At 44.4% G+C, this 16,573-nt stretch overlaps 1 long non-coding RNA gene across 1 annotated transcript in view; it reads right to left on the reverse strand.

The window, feature by feature from the left end:
- LOC116737946 overlaps positions 1-11,586 on the reverse strand; it is a 32,132-nt gene extending 20,546 nt beyond the window's left edge. The window contains exon 1 of the long non-coding RNA XR_004343310.1: positions 9,195-11,586. This is a non-coding gene — a long non-coding RNA (uncharacterized LOC116737946). The remainder of the gene's footprint in view (positions 1-9,194) is intronic.
- Positions 11,587-16,573: the final 4,987 nt, after the last annotated feature.

Genomic DNA, 16,573 nt, shown 5'->3' on the forward strand with positions numbered 1-16,573 from the left:
ACGTACAAAAACGCCTTATGATCTGCAAATATTAGACACCGCATGTATTAGTTCCCACCGTTACCAAGTATGTCATTTCTACCTCTCTCATTCACACGCTCGTTGGGTGTCTGCCATGAGTCAGGCACCGTCTTGTGTGTCGGGGTGTGTACCCCAAAGTCAACAGTACCGAGCCTGGTTCTCCCAGTGCCACCGCGAGTCAGGGCAGACGGACAAGAAACAGGAAGCTAGAGCCTAGTATGGTATGTACCCACAGGGGTAGGTAGGAGAGGGTGCTGTGGAAGCACCCAGGAGCACCTGACCTGATCCTGGGCAGTCAGGGAAGCCTACCTGGAGGAGGATTCATCTGAAAGGAACAGGAGTGGTTGGCCAGGAAGAGGACAAAAGAAAGAGTTTCCATGCAAAGGGCAAGCACGACCTGCTTCATTTGCAGAACCACAAATCTGGACCAGAGAGCCCTGAATGAAGGTAAAGATGGGAGGAATTTTAAGACGAGAGCAGCGCGTGGAGGGCCTTTGTGCCACGTTGGTGGCACAGCAGCTTTCCCTCATGAGACTCTATGTAGCCAACTCAGCAACAATATCGTAAGACAACAGATTTTGGGGTCCTGACAGTGGGCCTGAACTTACCGGAAGGTACAACGTTAATGAGCTCCTATTCATTTCCAAAAATAAAAGAAAGGAGATTCCATCATGGGCCATGCCAAGTTGGTTTTTTCAGTGGTTGGGATAGCTGCTTTGTTAATTACCTTTTTGGGACATACTCTCTTGTAAGTATCAGCACAGTTGCTGGAGTCGCGCGGGCAGGCTGTGGTAATACGCGCCATCAATATCAGGCTGTGATCTGGTGACCCACAACAAGGTACCAGGAGAAGGCCCAGCACTAGGGGATGTACCACAGAAGACAGCAGACCAAATGAAACTGGGTGGCCCCACAGGACGAACACGCCTCCAAAGAAGAGTCATTTATGGAAACTGAAAATGATACAAATCAAAAGCTTGGGCTTAGGAGCTGTGATTTGAATCCTGGCTCCCCCCCCCTCCCCCCACTTACCAGGCTGCATCATCTTGGGAGAAATGAGTTGACTTCTCCAAGCCTTAGTTTTCTACCAGAAAAATGGGTATGATGATAGCACCTGCCTCACAGGATTGTTTATTAGAAGAGATAACCAAGTCGAGGACTTTGCACAGCGCCTGGCACCCGCTGCTCAGCTGACAGCGCCAGCCCCTGTTGTGACTGCCATCATCAGGACTCCCTGACACCTGGACTAGAGCAGGTCTCCTCTCACCCATGGCTGACATCAGTGAAGAGTGGAGACCCGAACCCAGAAATGAATTACCCCTGTTAACCCTGACCCCAGAACACTGACGCCACGGGAAATGCAACCACAGCGACCTGGCATTCTGGGTTAGTCATGGTTGGTACGTATTAGGTCATAGCTAACTGACACTTTATCATTATGGTGGGGATACTTCAGTTTCGCAAGAGAGAGCTCTCAGTTAAATCAGCCCAGGACGAAGGCTACCCTGGAAAAGATTCTTTTTTTTTTTTAATTTTTTTTTTCAGCGTTTATTTATTTTTGGGACAGAGAGAGACAGAGCATGAACGGGGGAGGGGCAGAGAGAGAGGGAGACACAGAATCGGAAACAGGCTCCAGGCTCTGAGCCATCAGCCCAGAGCCCGATGCGGGGCTCGAACTCAGGGACCGCGAGATCGTGACCTGGCTGAAGTCGGACGCTTAACCGACTGCGCCACCCAGGCGCCCCTACCCTGGAAAAGATTCTTAATCTCTCTAAAACACTGTTTGCGGGCCCTGTGCTGGCTTTTTAGACAGTCCTTCACGGCGACACCAGGGTGTATTTCATTAGAGCCTTCTCTTCAAGATAGCTGCCTTAAAAGTTAAAGGATGTACTACCTCAGATATCTCGTATTTTCCTTCCTAACCCGTTAAATAATCCCAGTGCCTGTGAGTATGTCCCAACTTTATTTGCTGTTTGCATTTAAACTCATTTTAAAGCTATCTGTATCGTTGGCACGTTACCACCTCTGCAGACACGAGGTTCCGTACAGGTGCGACTCACTTGTAAAGCAGCCTCCTCAGGACTCCCAGGGCTCACGTGCTGGGATCTGGTAAGCTAACTTCATCCTCATTCCATAGCGTTTATGATCTCACCATCTTATTTCCTACAGATCTAGCCCGGGAGCTAACTTTTAAAAAGAGCTGTGGGGGGCGCCTGGGTGGCGCAGTCGGTTAAGCGTCCGACTTCAGCCAGGTCACGATCTCGCACTCCGTGAGTTCGAGCCCCGCGTCAGGCTCTGGGCTGATGGCTCGGAGCCTGGAGCCTGTTTCCAATTCTGTGTCTCCCTCTCTCTCTGCCCCTCCCCCGTTCATGCTCTGTCTCTCTCTGTCCCAAAAATAAATAAACGTTGAAAAAAACAAAAAAAAGAGCTGTGGGCTGAGGCACTTGATGCACAGCACGGTGGTGGCCAGTGGGAAGCGTCTGTCTTCCTCCCACCGCGACGGTAAGGAAAATAACAAGTTATAGCAGTGCTTTCGGACTCTCCTCCCTTGCTCCTGGCAAATTAATGGATGCCAAATAAACCAACCCGCTAGGACTGGCCTATCCGTAGAGGGAAAGGGAGCCCTAGGCTGGGAGAGGTTAGTATTGGTGGGGCTCCTCTGGGCCGGAGAGGTGGGCACAGGTAAGGACGGGGGGAGCTGCTTCTCAAAGGCAGGGTAACAGGAAACAACATGGCAGGTATGGGGAGTAACAGGCTGACTCTTGCTGAAGCACAGACACTTGAGAGGGGACAGCAGCAAGAGAAAAACTCTGGTTGTTTCACTGTTTTTCTGAAAATCATTCACTCAAACAGAATGCCTCTTTTGAATATTGACAGTACAAGAGTATCAATTTAGTTTCTGTTGAATTTTTTCGGTAAAGTGATCCTTAAGTGCCTAAGCATTTGCTGGCTAGGCTTCTAAAGTGCTATAGCATTATTCCCTAGGAGCAGGGAATTTAGAACAAAGGTGACGCTGGGGACCACCACAGAGGGAGTCTCCTGAAGGTCAAGGGGGAATTTGCTCCATAAGCAGCTAGTCAGCTCATCTGCTTCCTGTGAGTCAGGCTTCCTCTGAATGATCTCTGGAATGCCCCTCATCCCTGACAGGAGCTAACGGCTTTGACACTCTAGCCCTAGATCCAGCGTCTGGTGAACTTCATCAGCGGTCATACCCTGGAAAGGATTATTCAGAGAAGCTGCAAAAAACTGTCTTCCCAGATTTCTGAGAGAGTGGTGGATACTGAACGACATTCAAAGTTCTAGATGAAAATCACAGATTCTGGGTAAAGACAAACACTTTCTACATAATCTAATAAAATCAACTTATTTTACAAACAGGAAGTTAAGGCTCAGATGGAAAAAAAAAAGGTATGAGAATTAAACCATCATTAATGTCTAGTGGTGACCAAAGGCGAGTCTTTCAATCAGGTTGTACATTTTCCATTCAACTAGCTGTATGCTGCGCTAAGAGGCAGATGTGGTAATTCGGTTTACTGTTAACACACGGTTGCAAACCTGTCTCTAAGCTGGGATCCCATCAGGCCTTAAGAACTCATGGGAATTTAGGGAGCTCATTAATTAGGCTGGAAGAGGTGATCAAGCTCCTTTACCTGAGGTTTGACCTAATCGCCACCATGAACCAGGGACACTCAATGCCAAACATCAGTACGCGCTGCCCTGGGCAAAAGCACCTGTATGCTAAGGGCTCCCATGGCAGGGCCTGATGGCGGCCACTTGGGAAAGTGATCGGATTCTGACAAAAGTTTTCTTTCAAAGCCCACTGTGCCCAGGCAGCCCCTTTGTCAGCTCTGGGAGGATGGAGTCCTTAACAGGGAATTCTGTTTGAAACACAAATGCATCGTATGTGAGTAATCATCATAAGCCTTAAAAATCGAACCATATTCATAAAATTAGATGACCGACACGTATCTTGGCATGCAGTTTCTCTTGGTGCATATTACTGTTCATTCTTTTACTGTACTAAGATACATTGCTGAAACTTTCTTGGAAATCAAACCTACAAATTAAAGGAAAAACAAGAGAACAGAATGAAAGGAACTGTCTCTGATATCCCGCTTTTGAATTTAAATGATGACTCAGGGGGTTTAAAAATGATCACATGAATAGGTAAATAATAAAGGGAAAAATGATAAAATGCTAATTGTAGAATCTAGCTGGGGTATATGAGGGGGTTCACTGTAAAATTATTTCAACCTTACTATATACTTGAGATTTTTCATAATGAAATGTTGGAAAAAAAGTGTATCACATCCTCCACACAGATACCAATATCCCCTCAAATTCATGGACTCTTAGAGCTAAACATAATAGCAAAAGGTCTTGAAGTATAAAATAAAGGAAGCACTAAAAATTAACAGGGAAAAGACAAATGATTTCATACAGGACGTTGGGTGATTGACTACATGAAAAAAAAATCCCTTATACCTAACTTCTAATTTGGTGAGTTTAATATACAAAATGAAATTATTTTTCAGAAGAATATCTTGTAACTTCTGGTCAGGAAGGAATTCCAAAGCCCAAGTTAACAGGAGAGTCACAAAGAAAAGAAAAAGACAAAAATCACTTATTTAACTAAATAGAAGGTAAACATTCTGTGTCTCAAAAGAATCATAAGCAAAAATTAAAAATCAAAGAAGGTGAGAAAAATATTTGCCCAAATATTGCTAACACACACACACACACACACACACCTCAAAAAAATTACAGAAACAGTCACACTTCCATAGAAAAGTTGATAATGGATGTGAACAGAAATTTACAAAAAGAAACTGGGTTAAGAAACACACAAAAAATTTAACCTTTACTGGAAGCAATTACGGAATGCCATGAACCTAGCACAGAGAGGGCAGCCACTGCCTAGCTGTCGAATAAGTGAGCCAAAAATAACGTAACATTTTTCTCTAAAGATTTTTTTAAAAGGTAATACTCAATACTGATGAAGATACAGTGAGATGGGCGTTTCATTCATTGCTAGAATGTGGGTGACCTGGTACAAGTTTTCTAGGAAACAATCTGGCAAAGAGGCATCAAGAATCTTTAAGAAGTTTAATTCTGGGCTTCCTGGCTGGCTCAGCTGGTACTGCATGCGACTCTTAATCTCAGGGTTGTGGGTTCGAGTCCCTTGTTGGGTGTGGCGCCTACTTAGAGTAAGAAAAATAAAAATAAATAAATAAAAAGTTTAATTCCTTTAACTTAATAAACTCACTACAAGGAATCTATCCTAAGGAAGTATTTTAGTATATTATTTAATATTAATATGTTATGTTAATATGTCATTATTATTAATATATATTAATATTATTGCATTACTTTACTATATTTCAATGAAAAATGTCCAAGATTCATAAACTTCAAAGGACAATTATTATAATGTAAAACTGGCTTTTAAAAAAAATGGAAGCTGACTAAACACTCTCAGATTGGAGAATATAACACACTGTTAAAAATGTTTTTAGGGCATTTTTAAGAAGCACTTGGAGAAAATGCTCATTGAAGAAATGGGATATAGAAGGTCCTACACAGAATGATGCTAATTCTGTAAACACTGTGTGTGTACAGGAAGACGCTGGAGGAGAATACAAATGTTAAGAGCTTTGGGTGATGAGATCAGGGATAATTTATATTTCTTCTTTATACTATTTCATATTTTAAAGGCGTTTTATTACAAACAAGTTAGAAAAAATAGAAAATACCATGTAACAGTTTGGAAGAGATCCACTGCTTCAGAAACAGGTCTCGCACCAGTCAAGACCACCCACCGGTAAAATAATGACTGTGAGCTGGTGTTGAAGGTCTACACCTCCAGCTCCACAACCGTGCCCACCACCCTGACCCTCCCCCGGTCTCCTGCACACCTGCCTGTCTGTGTGCACTCTGCTACGTCCAAATGCTGCCTCATCTTCCCTCAGCCCTGCTTTTCGTCTGGAAGTTCCTCTTGTGGTGAATGATACCACTTAATAACCTAAGCCACTGTCCTTACTCCCCCTTTGCCCTTTCCCACCTCACCAACCTCTCCTGCATCCCCCGCCGCAGGGGTCCTCGTCGTTTCTCCACTGGAGGGCTCCCACGAGGGCAGGGCAGCTCTCTTTCCATCTGGTCTCCTGGCCTTGTCTGACCTGCCCGGCTCCCCTTCCCCCCAGTTCATTCTCTTCACTGCAGCCCCTGTGAGCTTTCCAAAGTGCGTCTGCCCACGTTACCCTCCCAGACAGAGACGTTCAGGCTAAGGTGGTGTGGCATCTTAGAACCGTTGTCAGGGACTCCCTTCCGGCTTCACCTTCTCTTAACTGTTCCTCTCTCACACCCTCCACTGTAGCTCAGGCGCTGAGCCTCTGACCCAGCGTCTCGCCACAATGCTTGCCTCCCTTGTCTGGCTAACTCCTAGCTAACAAGAGTCAATTCAGACATCCCTTTCATCAGGAGGCCTCACGGGTGGCAGCTAGGTGTTACCAGGTCCCACGGCAGGCTGATTTTACGCAACCGCAGCCCCCATCGCACACTGTGATCTCTATTTTTGTGCCTTTGCCTCCTCTCCCAGAATGTGAGGCCTCGCAAAGGAGGCCCTCAGTGTTTGTTGAATGAATTAATAAACGTTTCCACCATCTCAGACACAGTTACCTATTCTCATCTTGGGAAAGATCTCAACCCAAGATCTCAACAACTCCCTCGGCCAGCCACTCATCTACTTGATAATCTTGGCAACGGAAGTAGTCTTTCTTATCTATTCATCAGCCAACGAATTTATTATATACCTTATGTTCTTTAAAAAAATTTTTTTAATGTTTATTTATTCTTGAGAGAGAGAGACACAGACAGAGACAGAGTGCGAGCAGGGAATGGGAAGAGACAGAGGGAGACAGAATCTGAAGCAGGCTCCAGGCTCTGAGCTGTCAGCACAGAGCCTGACGCGGGGCCTGAACCCACGAACCATGAGATCATGACCTGAGCCGAAGTCGGACACTTAACCGACTGAGTCACCCGGGCACCCCAATATGCTTTTTAAAAAAAATTTTATTTATTTATTTTGAGAAAGAGAGAGGGAGTGCAAGTGGGAGAGGGGCAGCGAGAGAGGGAGACACAGAATCCGAAGGCACCTACAGGCTCTGAGCTGTCTGCCAGCACAGAGCCCGACGTGGGGCCTGAGCCTATGAACTGTGAGATCATGACCTGAGCCAAAGTCAGACGCTTAACCAACTGAGCCACCCAGGCGCCCCTATATACCTTACGTCCTGACAATATCTCTTTGGTTTTACGTGAATCCATTTGCTCCTGCCCAGCCTATCGTGGAAGTGTTACCAAAGTCCTCACACAAGACAGTCATCTAAAACACTGCAATTTACTGAAAAGCAGGGCAGTGTGCTGGGCCCCAGGGATCTAAAGATAAATCAGACTCCCACTACTCATAGACCATTAGCAAGAAATCCCTTAGACTTTTTCAGGCTAAAACTCTCAGCCACTTTATCTTTTGCTGAAAGAGTATACAACTTTTGTTGCTTGTGTATCTGCTCTTTATAATCACCCCAAATCTTTTTTTCAAATGTGACTCAAATTGGACACAATAACGAGTGTGACTAATGCAAGCCTTGTTTTCTTACCCTTTTATGTCATACTTCTGTTAATACAGCCAAGACTCATATGTCTATTTTTTTCCACAACAGCCTTACAGTACTGACTTGAATTGACTTGATGGGCAGTGAGGACTACAGTTCTTTTTAAATGGTGTTTTTCTGTACTCAACTAAACTACCTTCCATCTATCCCCACCAGATTTCTTCTGCTAATGGAGAACCATTTTCCAGTTTGTTACACTTGTTTTCAATTACATTTCTGGAGTCTGGATGATTTGTAGTCCTAATTTGGTAACGTACACAATGGAAAAGAAAAAAAAAAGAAAAGAGATTTCATTATGTATGTGAAAAATCCTCCCCAACTGTTAACCATGAGTCTTAAAGTCTCTACAACGATACACGGTTAAGTGTTTAGGGATCCTGCGGTATCTGTTCGGAGGTTCTGAGAATATTATCCATTCTCCTTACTTATTTAGTATCAGTCACATATTTTCTCCACTCCACCTTTCTTCCTTCCCTTTTTCAGGCTCTGCACCCCTACCTAGCAAACAGAGAATGACTTCTTTCTGACTCGGATGCCTCCTCTTTTAAATCACAGTGTTTACTAGGGAACTCAGGTATGGCAGAATCATGGTAAGGTCTGGCTCTGGGCTGTGTCCTTAACCTGGGGGCCCCAGATGAACCCTACTGAGCTGCAAATGCCCTGAAATGTAGGCAACTTACTGTGAGTGTGCTAAGTGGGCTCATAGCTTCCACCATCATCTCAAAGGGGCCCAACACCCTGAAAAGGTTAAGTACCTCAGTTCTAAGGCACTCGGACACAATAAAGCAGTAAACCGAATAAGCAGCACCAGAATGACCGATTCAACTTTCTACTCTGCCATTTCCAAAGAGAAAGAGAAATTCTGCCACAATTCTACATTAAGCATCTTCTGCGTTAATGGAGACCGTAACTTCAAGGTGTGATTTGGGAAACCCAACGTACACGAAAAGATAAGAGGCGATAATCTAACACTTCGAGTGTTAATCACTTCAAATAGCTTTCTACTTTTAAACAAAGTTCAGTAATACTTTCTTTGTCCTCTTTTGATACCTTTAGTTTATCTGGTAACATTGCTTTAAAACCCAAACATCAGGAATCAAAAAGTTTCTCTGCACACAAATGTTACTAACCAAACACATATGCCTTTCACCAACTATTAGTAACTTTATTATTTTTGCCAGAACGTACTGTTATCTTCCATACGTGTGTTTTAAAGAACATCACGAAAACCCTTAATGTAAATATGTCAAAATCAACACTGCCTTTAGGACGATATGCTGCAAAAATCAATCTATCTTAACTCCTAACTTCTATTGTCGTCTGTAGGTTATACCATCTTTTAGAATCATCACCACATCCACAGTATTTTCTACAGGTAAATGTGAAATGTAGTATAAATGGGCCAGGAAAAGATGCTCTTTAAAGCTTTTCCTAGGACGAAAAGCCATTTAGAAATTTAGAAGCAAGAACCAGTGGAAATCGGAAACTGCTGTCATCCATACTCACCACTGAGCAGTGCACAGAGGATTCTGGAGCACAGGCTGGTCTTGTCCTGGAAACAAGCGATTGAATTCCGTCAGGAAAACAGGCAAGCAGAGACAGCAAATGGCAACACTACCTTTCTCCAACTCCTCTTATTTGCAGGCACACACACATTTTGGAATCTTCCAGGACTAACAATGAAAACCACACTAGGTTGTTTTCCCAATTCCTATGAAATGAGTCAGTAGGTCAAACAACTTATCCGCTTGGGAGAGAGAACAGTTCCTTAAACTGCACTCACTGTTTCCAGTAACTGTCTTTCCCTCTCTTCGCCCCCTGGATAAAAGGGTGGCCGGTAATCTACGGAGAGCTCACCGGGTTCTGAATGAGACACATCGCAGGCACTGCCAGAAGGTTAGTCTTCTTCCAGTTTCTCCTTGTGAGTATTGAGGAGGAAAAAAAAAAAATCCAGTTAGGAGTAAGACGTGGATGAAGTTTCTTCATTTAGAAAGAGCTGCCATAACTTTTTCTCTGTTGAGACCGTACACTTGTTTCTATCTTCTAAGAGGGCAGAACAGTACTTTACATATAGAAGAGCAGTAGCTGTAGCTCTAAAAGCCCCCCACAAACCGCTTCCTTCTGTAAAACGTCCTTTCCTCCTCAAAAGGACTAGTGTAACTCAGAAAAATAAAAATAAAAAAAAAATCCAATGGTTATTCAGTTACTCCACATTCTGAAAAACCCTTCACAGGCTTCTGTGCATCCTGTGGTTCCATCCACTAAATCATATGAAGCAGTAGCATTTAAGAGCTTGCTGGCAGTCTTTTGAATCCACAACTCAAGACCACGAACGCTGGTTTAGCAAAAATCATCGGAATCTACCACCTACTCACCGGACAGAACATTTCTTCTAGCTGGCGACCTTCTGCATCGGAAACCACCAGCCACCGGCAACGAATCCATTAATTCTGAGAACTCACGCGTTTCAGGCAAAATACACAGACGTGCGTCTCTAAACACAGGTACGGAGATCTTCTGTGACAGTTCTTCGTGAAGAGACTGGAAATACTTTTGCTTTCTGTATCGAGAGTACTTTCTTTCTTTTTAAAGAGGAGGTTTCGTTTTGATCTTGAGAAATTTCTGATAAAACCACCAACTGAAAACCTGCCATTATGAGTGAGGGATTTCACAACGTTCATTCCAGAAAAACTGTGGCTATTCATTTCTGGAAGTGATTCACTGCGAAAGAATCGCTGTTGGCGGTGGAGGGAGCATTCATTTTTAGAAGGCAGCCTGCCCTCGGAGCAGCGAGCAGAACCCTCAGACACAGCAGCCACGTGCCTTGCTGACCCCACCGCAGCAACCTGAATCACCCTCCCTCTCGAGATGACGCGTACTGACCAATTTCCTCTTATGACTCCCTGGCTCTACAAAACCCCTTTGGTCTATCACACCCTGAATTAATCCTCTGCTCTGGTGGAAATGTGCAAATAAATCTGGGAGGGCTGCAGCCCTATTCTCCACCTGTCAACGCTCAGTCGCTGGCGAGAAACCAGCATATGGATACTCACTTCCTGTGAGTATTTCTAAAAGAGCTTATGATATTTCCTTCGGAAAAAAAAAAAAAAAGTGGGAGGCAAGCAACACAGGGACGAGAAGTAACTCCAACACGCAAAACTAAAAGCATGCAACGTGATCACTGTTTACCAGCCACGCCTAATTTTAATTTGGTTTCTCAACCCCTGTGTAATTAAGACAGCCAAGAGAACAGCATCAGGAGAAAGAAGGGGGGGAAAAAAAAGACATTTCACAAATGCTTAGACCTTCAGTGCGCGTGACCAGAAAAGTAATTTTAAGATTCGAGCGAACCAATCCAGAGCTGGTTGGAGCATTAACCCTTCAAGGAAAGACAGAGTTATTTTCACTTGTCCCCAAATTTCGAATATGGAAATCTTCTCTCCTACTGGGCACTGAGACACGGAAGACCCCAGGCTCTGAGGGCCATCCCTAGGGTTTGTGGAAAGAGAGAAGTTTTTCAGATTTGTTGATGATGGGGGCAGAAAAATAGTTATTTGTAAGACCCCATCCATCACATTAACAGGATGGCCATGTGGCGTTCACACCAAAGCACCCTTTGAAAACTGGTCGTGTAGGGCTAAAATACGACATTTTGTATTTCTCTTGGCTTCAGCCAAACATGATCATTTATGTCAGAGAGGAGCAGAATTTCTTAACAACTGGGCAAATTTAAAAAAAAACTGCTTTTATCCTAGAGAGTTCCAATGGTGACAGAGACCATTTTCTGATGGGACTAGTAGATACCGTGCTGAAAGAGGGGCTTTAAAAAAGCTTGCCCTCTGGGGCGCCTGGGTGGCTCAGTCAGTTGAGCATCCAACTTCGGTTCAGGTCACGACCTCGCAGTTCGTGAGTTCAAGCCCCGCGTCGGGCTCTGTGCTGACAGCTCGGAGCCTGGAGCCTGCTTCGAGTTCTGTGTCACCCTCTCTCTCTGTCCCTCCCCACTTCACACACTCTCTCTCTCTAAAATAAATAAATTAATTAATTAAAAAAAAAATCCTGTCCTTTATTTTCAGGTTGTTACTGTGCTTCTGTCTTGGGTGGAAGTGGTGGGGAAGGGGCGGGGCTCCTGAAGGTATGAGGAGAAAAATACCAGCTTCCACTTAGTGCAAACTCAAGACTAAAGACCAATGAATGGACAGTTGTGACCCAGCACCTTCAGCCCGTGATTTCTAATGTGGTGGCACTCTGCCACTTTTATCCTGACTCTTCTTGGTTTTGAATACTCAAGGTAAACATGGAAAACACATGGGAAGATTTTTTAATAAAGCCATTGTGTTTTATGCTTTGGGAGCCAATGTTCACTAATGCGATATATTTTTATAACCTTTGCCAAACTGATATTTTATTTTATTTTAGTTTTTTTAAACGTTTTTTTGTTTTTGAGAGAGAGAGACAGAGTTGTGAGTGGGAAAGAGGCAGAGAGAGAGGGAGGCACGGGATCCCAAGCAGGCTCCAGGCTCTGAGCTGTCAGTGCTGAGGCTGACAGAGGGCTCAAACACCCAAGCCAGGAGATCATGACCTGGGCCGAAGTCAGATGCTCAACTGACTAAGCCACCCAAGTGCCCTTCAAACTGGTATTTTAAAAAGAACAGTAGGGAACCATTTGCATGACATGAATATAATCTTCAAATTGAGAACGAGTAAAAACAGCATCAATAATTGATGTTAAGAATTCTATCCAAAACGACAACACAGCGTAAGAGTCTATCCTCTGCCCTCACTCCTAAGACCTTATGAGCCTCCTCAACAGCAAGAGGAACATTCTGTATAATGTCAAAAGAAGAGGAACCCATTACAGGGAGAACAGTTTTAAGTATCTACAACTTCAAAAAATCCTATCAATACTAAGCACGGTGAAAGGAGGAGCAATGATGGGACACTTAGGTGGCTCAGTCGGTTGAGCGTCCAACTTCGGCTCAGGTCATGATCTCGTGTGGTTTGTGAGTTCGAGCCCTGCATCCGGCTCTCTGTAGTCACTGCAGAGCCTGCTTCAGATCCTCTGTCTCCCTCTCCCTCTGCTCTTCCCCTGCTCACGCTCTCTCTCTCTCTCAAAAATAAAAATAATAAAAAAAATTATTTTTTTTCAACGTTTATTTATTTTTTGGGGGACAGAGACAGAGCATGAACGGGGGAGGGGCAGAGAGAGAGGGAGACACAGAATCGGAAACAGGCTCCAGGCTCTGAGCCATCAGCCCAGAGCCCGACGCGGGGCTCGAACTCACGGACCGCGAGATCGTGACCTGGCTGAAGTCGGACGCTTAACCGACTGCGCCACCCAGGCGCCCCTAAAAAAAAATTATTTAAAAAAATGGGGGGAAGGGGCACCTGGATGGCTGAATCGGTTAAGCATCCAACTTCAGCTCAGGTCATGATCTCACGGTTCAGGAGTTCGAGCCCCACGTCAGGCTCTGTGCTGACAGGTTGGAGCCTGGAGCCTGCTTCGGATTCTGTGTCTCCCTCTCTCTCTGCCCCTCCTCTGCTTGTGCTCTGTCTCTCTCTCCAAAATAAATAAACATTAAAAAAGATTAAAAAAAAAAAGGGGGGAGGGGGACAACTGGGTGGCTCAGTTGGTTAAGCACCTAACTTCAGCTCAGGTCATGATCTCACGGTTCGTGGGTTGAAGCCCCACATCAGGTTCTGTGCTGACAGCTCAGAGCTTGGAGCCTGCCTTGGATTCTGTGTCTCCCTCTCTCTCTGTCCCTCCCACACTTGCGCTCTCTCTCAAAAATAATAAACGTTAAAAAAAGCAGTGATTAGAGGCCTGACAACTACTCACGTGTCAGAATAGGTTAGTGTCCTCGCTCACTAAAACACCAGCTTCTCTCTCACACTGGGCCTTAGTCACACACATGCCCAGAGCTCTCAAAGCTTCTGTGCCTTGGTTCCCTTTTCAGACTGTGCTTCACAGGAATCTCTCTCTTAAGGTCTGGGTGGCCAATGCAGATGTTTTAAGAAGAGAAAGGAAAAGTAGAGCAACACAGAATAAAGACCATGAAATACGAAATACGTGCTTGGGGGGGGAACAGCACACAGAACACGGACCCTCCAGCTGTGCTGCCCCCAAGAAGCTGCCGCCTGTGCACTGGGGGTGCTAAGGGGATTACTTCTCAGGGTGAGTATTTTGAACGTGACTGAACCACACAGACTACCCAGGTCTTGCTGCCATCTGGTGTGCTGCAGACATCATTCAGGTCCAAGTTTATAGATCAGTGTTCACCCTCCAGATCTCTGGGCCCACCATCCCCTGCCCCGCTCCTCCCAAACAAAATAAAACCCTGTGACAAATGTTTTTTACGTTTAACCTGACTCCAAGTTTTCTTTTAAGCAGTGAAAAGGAGTGCAATCTTTAGTAGCACTTTTACAGAAAGGGAGGGGGGGCGGCCTCCCATGGGGAGGGCACACAGAAGGCCTGTGCTTGAGCTGCGGCTCTTCCTCTGGCTATGCTTTGCTCTGGTTCGGGTCACCCGACCCCTTTCGCCCAGTTTAATCATCAGTGGTAAAGGCAAAACGACATACAGGGCTGGCTTACACTACCACGAGCTGTACACATACCTACTCGCTGAATTCCCACCGCAACCCTGAATTCCATCACTATCCCTGGCCTACACACAAGGAAACTGAGCCTCTGGGACTCTACAGACCTGGTCAGGGTCACACCATCAGTGGGTGGTGGGGCCAGGATTCAAGATTCAAAACCAGGGAGCCTGACCTTCACCACTCTGCTCCGGAGCCTTCCACGGGGATGCCCACCAGTCACACCAGGCTGGGTGCACGTGAAGTAAAATAGCACTCGGGAAACTGCCTTGTGCACTATTCCTTGAGGCAGATTTTTCATCAGGCCACATGCAAATATTTTCTCTACCGGATTTAAAGGAAATTAAGGACAACCAAGTACTGGTAACTCTAATACATTTGTTTTCATAAATTTGCAAACTACTTCTTTGCAAAATCTGTGATACTAAGTTTTAGAGGTAAAAGGTATTTAGACACTGTGTTTTCAATCAGTGTAGTTAAGGGAGGCTCACGGTTACAGGGTTAAAGTTTGAATCTCCACCCAGTCACTCCCTCAGTGGTGCTGTGTCACTGTGTCACAGCCCACAGGAGCTGTGGAGGCACGCGGAATTATGAGACACTTCTCGGGTATTCTTATCTGACTAACTGGCATCCATTCACTCATGTGATGCATGTGTGTGTAATACCGGTCGGTCCTAAGAACAAGCATCAGTTATAAACTTTCTTCTCACTATAAGTCCCTCAGGCTTTAAGAAGAAAAGAGAAAGATGAGGAAAAATCATCTTTTCTTTCCATCATCATCATCATCATCATCATCATCACTATTAAAAACAAAAGCCTCCATTAAAGGTCTGCCGGTGAGGAACATACCCGAAGTTCTACCCAATTCTTTCTTTTCTCTTAAACCTGCTCATATACAGACTCTTGGATGTTAAACAAACTGTCTTTCCCACTTGCTTACTGAACATGGATGGCCCCACGAGTAAGAGAACTTAGGGGACTCCTCCGCTTTGATGGCGAGTGAGGACTTGGCCATTTACTCTTCATGGAAAAAGAACTTTCCTATTCAGTGCCTTCAAGCTTTTCATGCTATATATTCCATCAAGTCTGGCCCTATTATATATTCACTTAGAACTTTTTGAGTGGTTCTGGGTCATGTTGGGTCACACCAAAATACCTGAAAATGCCCATTCCTAAAACAGAGACATTTATTGACAAGAAAAGTTAGGAAAAGGAAGAAATAAGACCACATGCTGGTGTCATTTCTACTTAATAGAGCAAAGATTCTGGGAAACTTACATACGTTAGATTTATAAGCCGGCACTTTTTTTCCCCCAAAGATTTACTTGGCATGAAAAGTTACTTCCTGCACTATATAATCATAAAATCAAGTGTTATTTGCTCCTATCATAACCATTCACATACTTCCTGTCATAAAAACTTGAACTTGGCTGGAATATTAAATAAAACACACACACACACACACACACACACACACACACCCCCTACAGGTAGGAAGTGACCATATGAATATATATTATTATAAATTCACTTTCCAATCTAAGCAAGGGACGAATTATCTTTCAGCATTATGCTTTCATCATCTTGGGTGACTAGTCCCATTTATGGTCCACAGAATGAACTTTAAAAGTAAAAAGAGCTTTATTCACTGAGCTTAATCAAAACTTTTGTGGCAGCTTTAAGGATGTCTTTCAGGGCTACTGTGTGTGTAGTGGGCTGCAATGTATGTTTGGAGAGGTCACTGCCTGGAGTTAAAATAGTGAAGATTCAAAACCTTACACAGGATAGATGTGTACATGTTTAATGCATGGACACATTTTTCTTTGATGCCTGCATAGTTCTAAAAGAAAACAAGCTTCTAACTTCCTGGGCTTCCGTGTGTCTAGAGGGAAAAGCAGAGACAGTTGTACACACACAATGATAGAAGAAAAGTGTGCACGAACAGATTTGTTTATAAAACAGGGCCCGGCAAAGTCTGTCTCTCGGTGCCACAGCAGGAGCCATCCAACAAAACAAACACACAAATGCAGAAGAATCTATGGGGACAATTCTTTCTGATGAAGGTACAACAGTTAGTGATTATAACTGGGCAGGAAATTACAACAATGTGGGCTGGTGTCAAACTGAGAATATGTCACAAAGTCCAGGTGCATATGTTCACATATAGAGACAAAAACTGTTTCAATGCTCCTGCTTTAGCATTTTGGTCTCGAATTTATGTCTTCAGCACTGGCGTTTTCTCCTACTTTTAATCCTACCTATTTCCATCTGGATGGGGCGGTCCCTTTAAA

Source organism: Lynx canadensis, chromosome A2 (genome assembly GCF_007474595.2).
Source record: "Lynx canadensis isolate LIC74 chromosome A2, mLynCan4.pri.v2, whole genome shotgun sequence".
NCBI lineage: Eukaryota > Metazoa > Chordata > Mammalia > Carnivora > Felidae > Lynx > Lynx canadensis.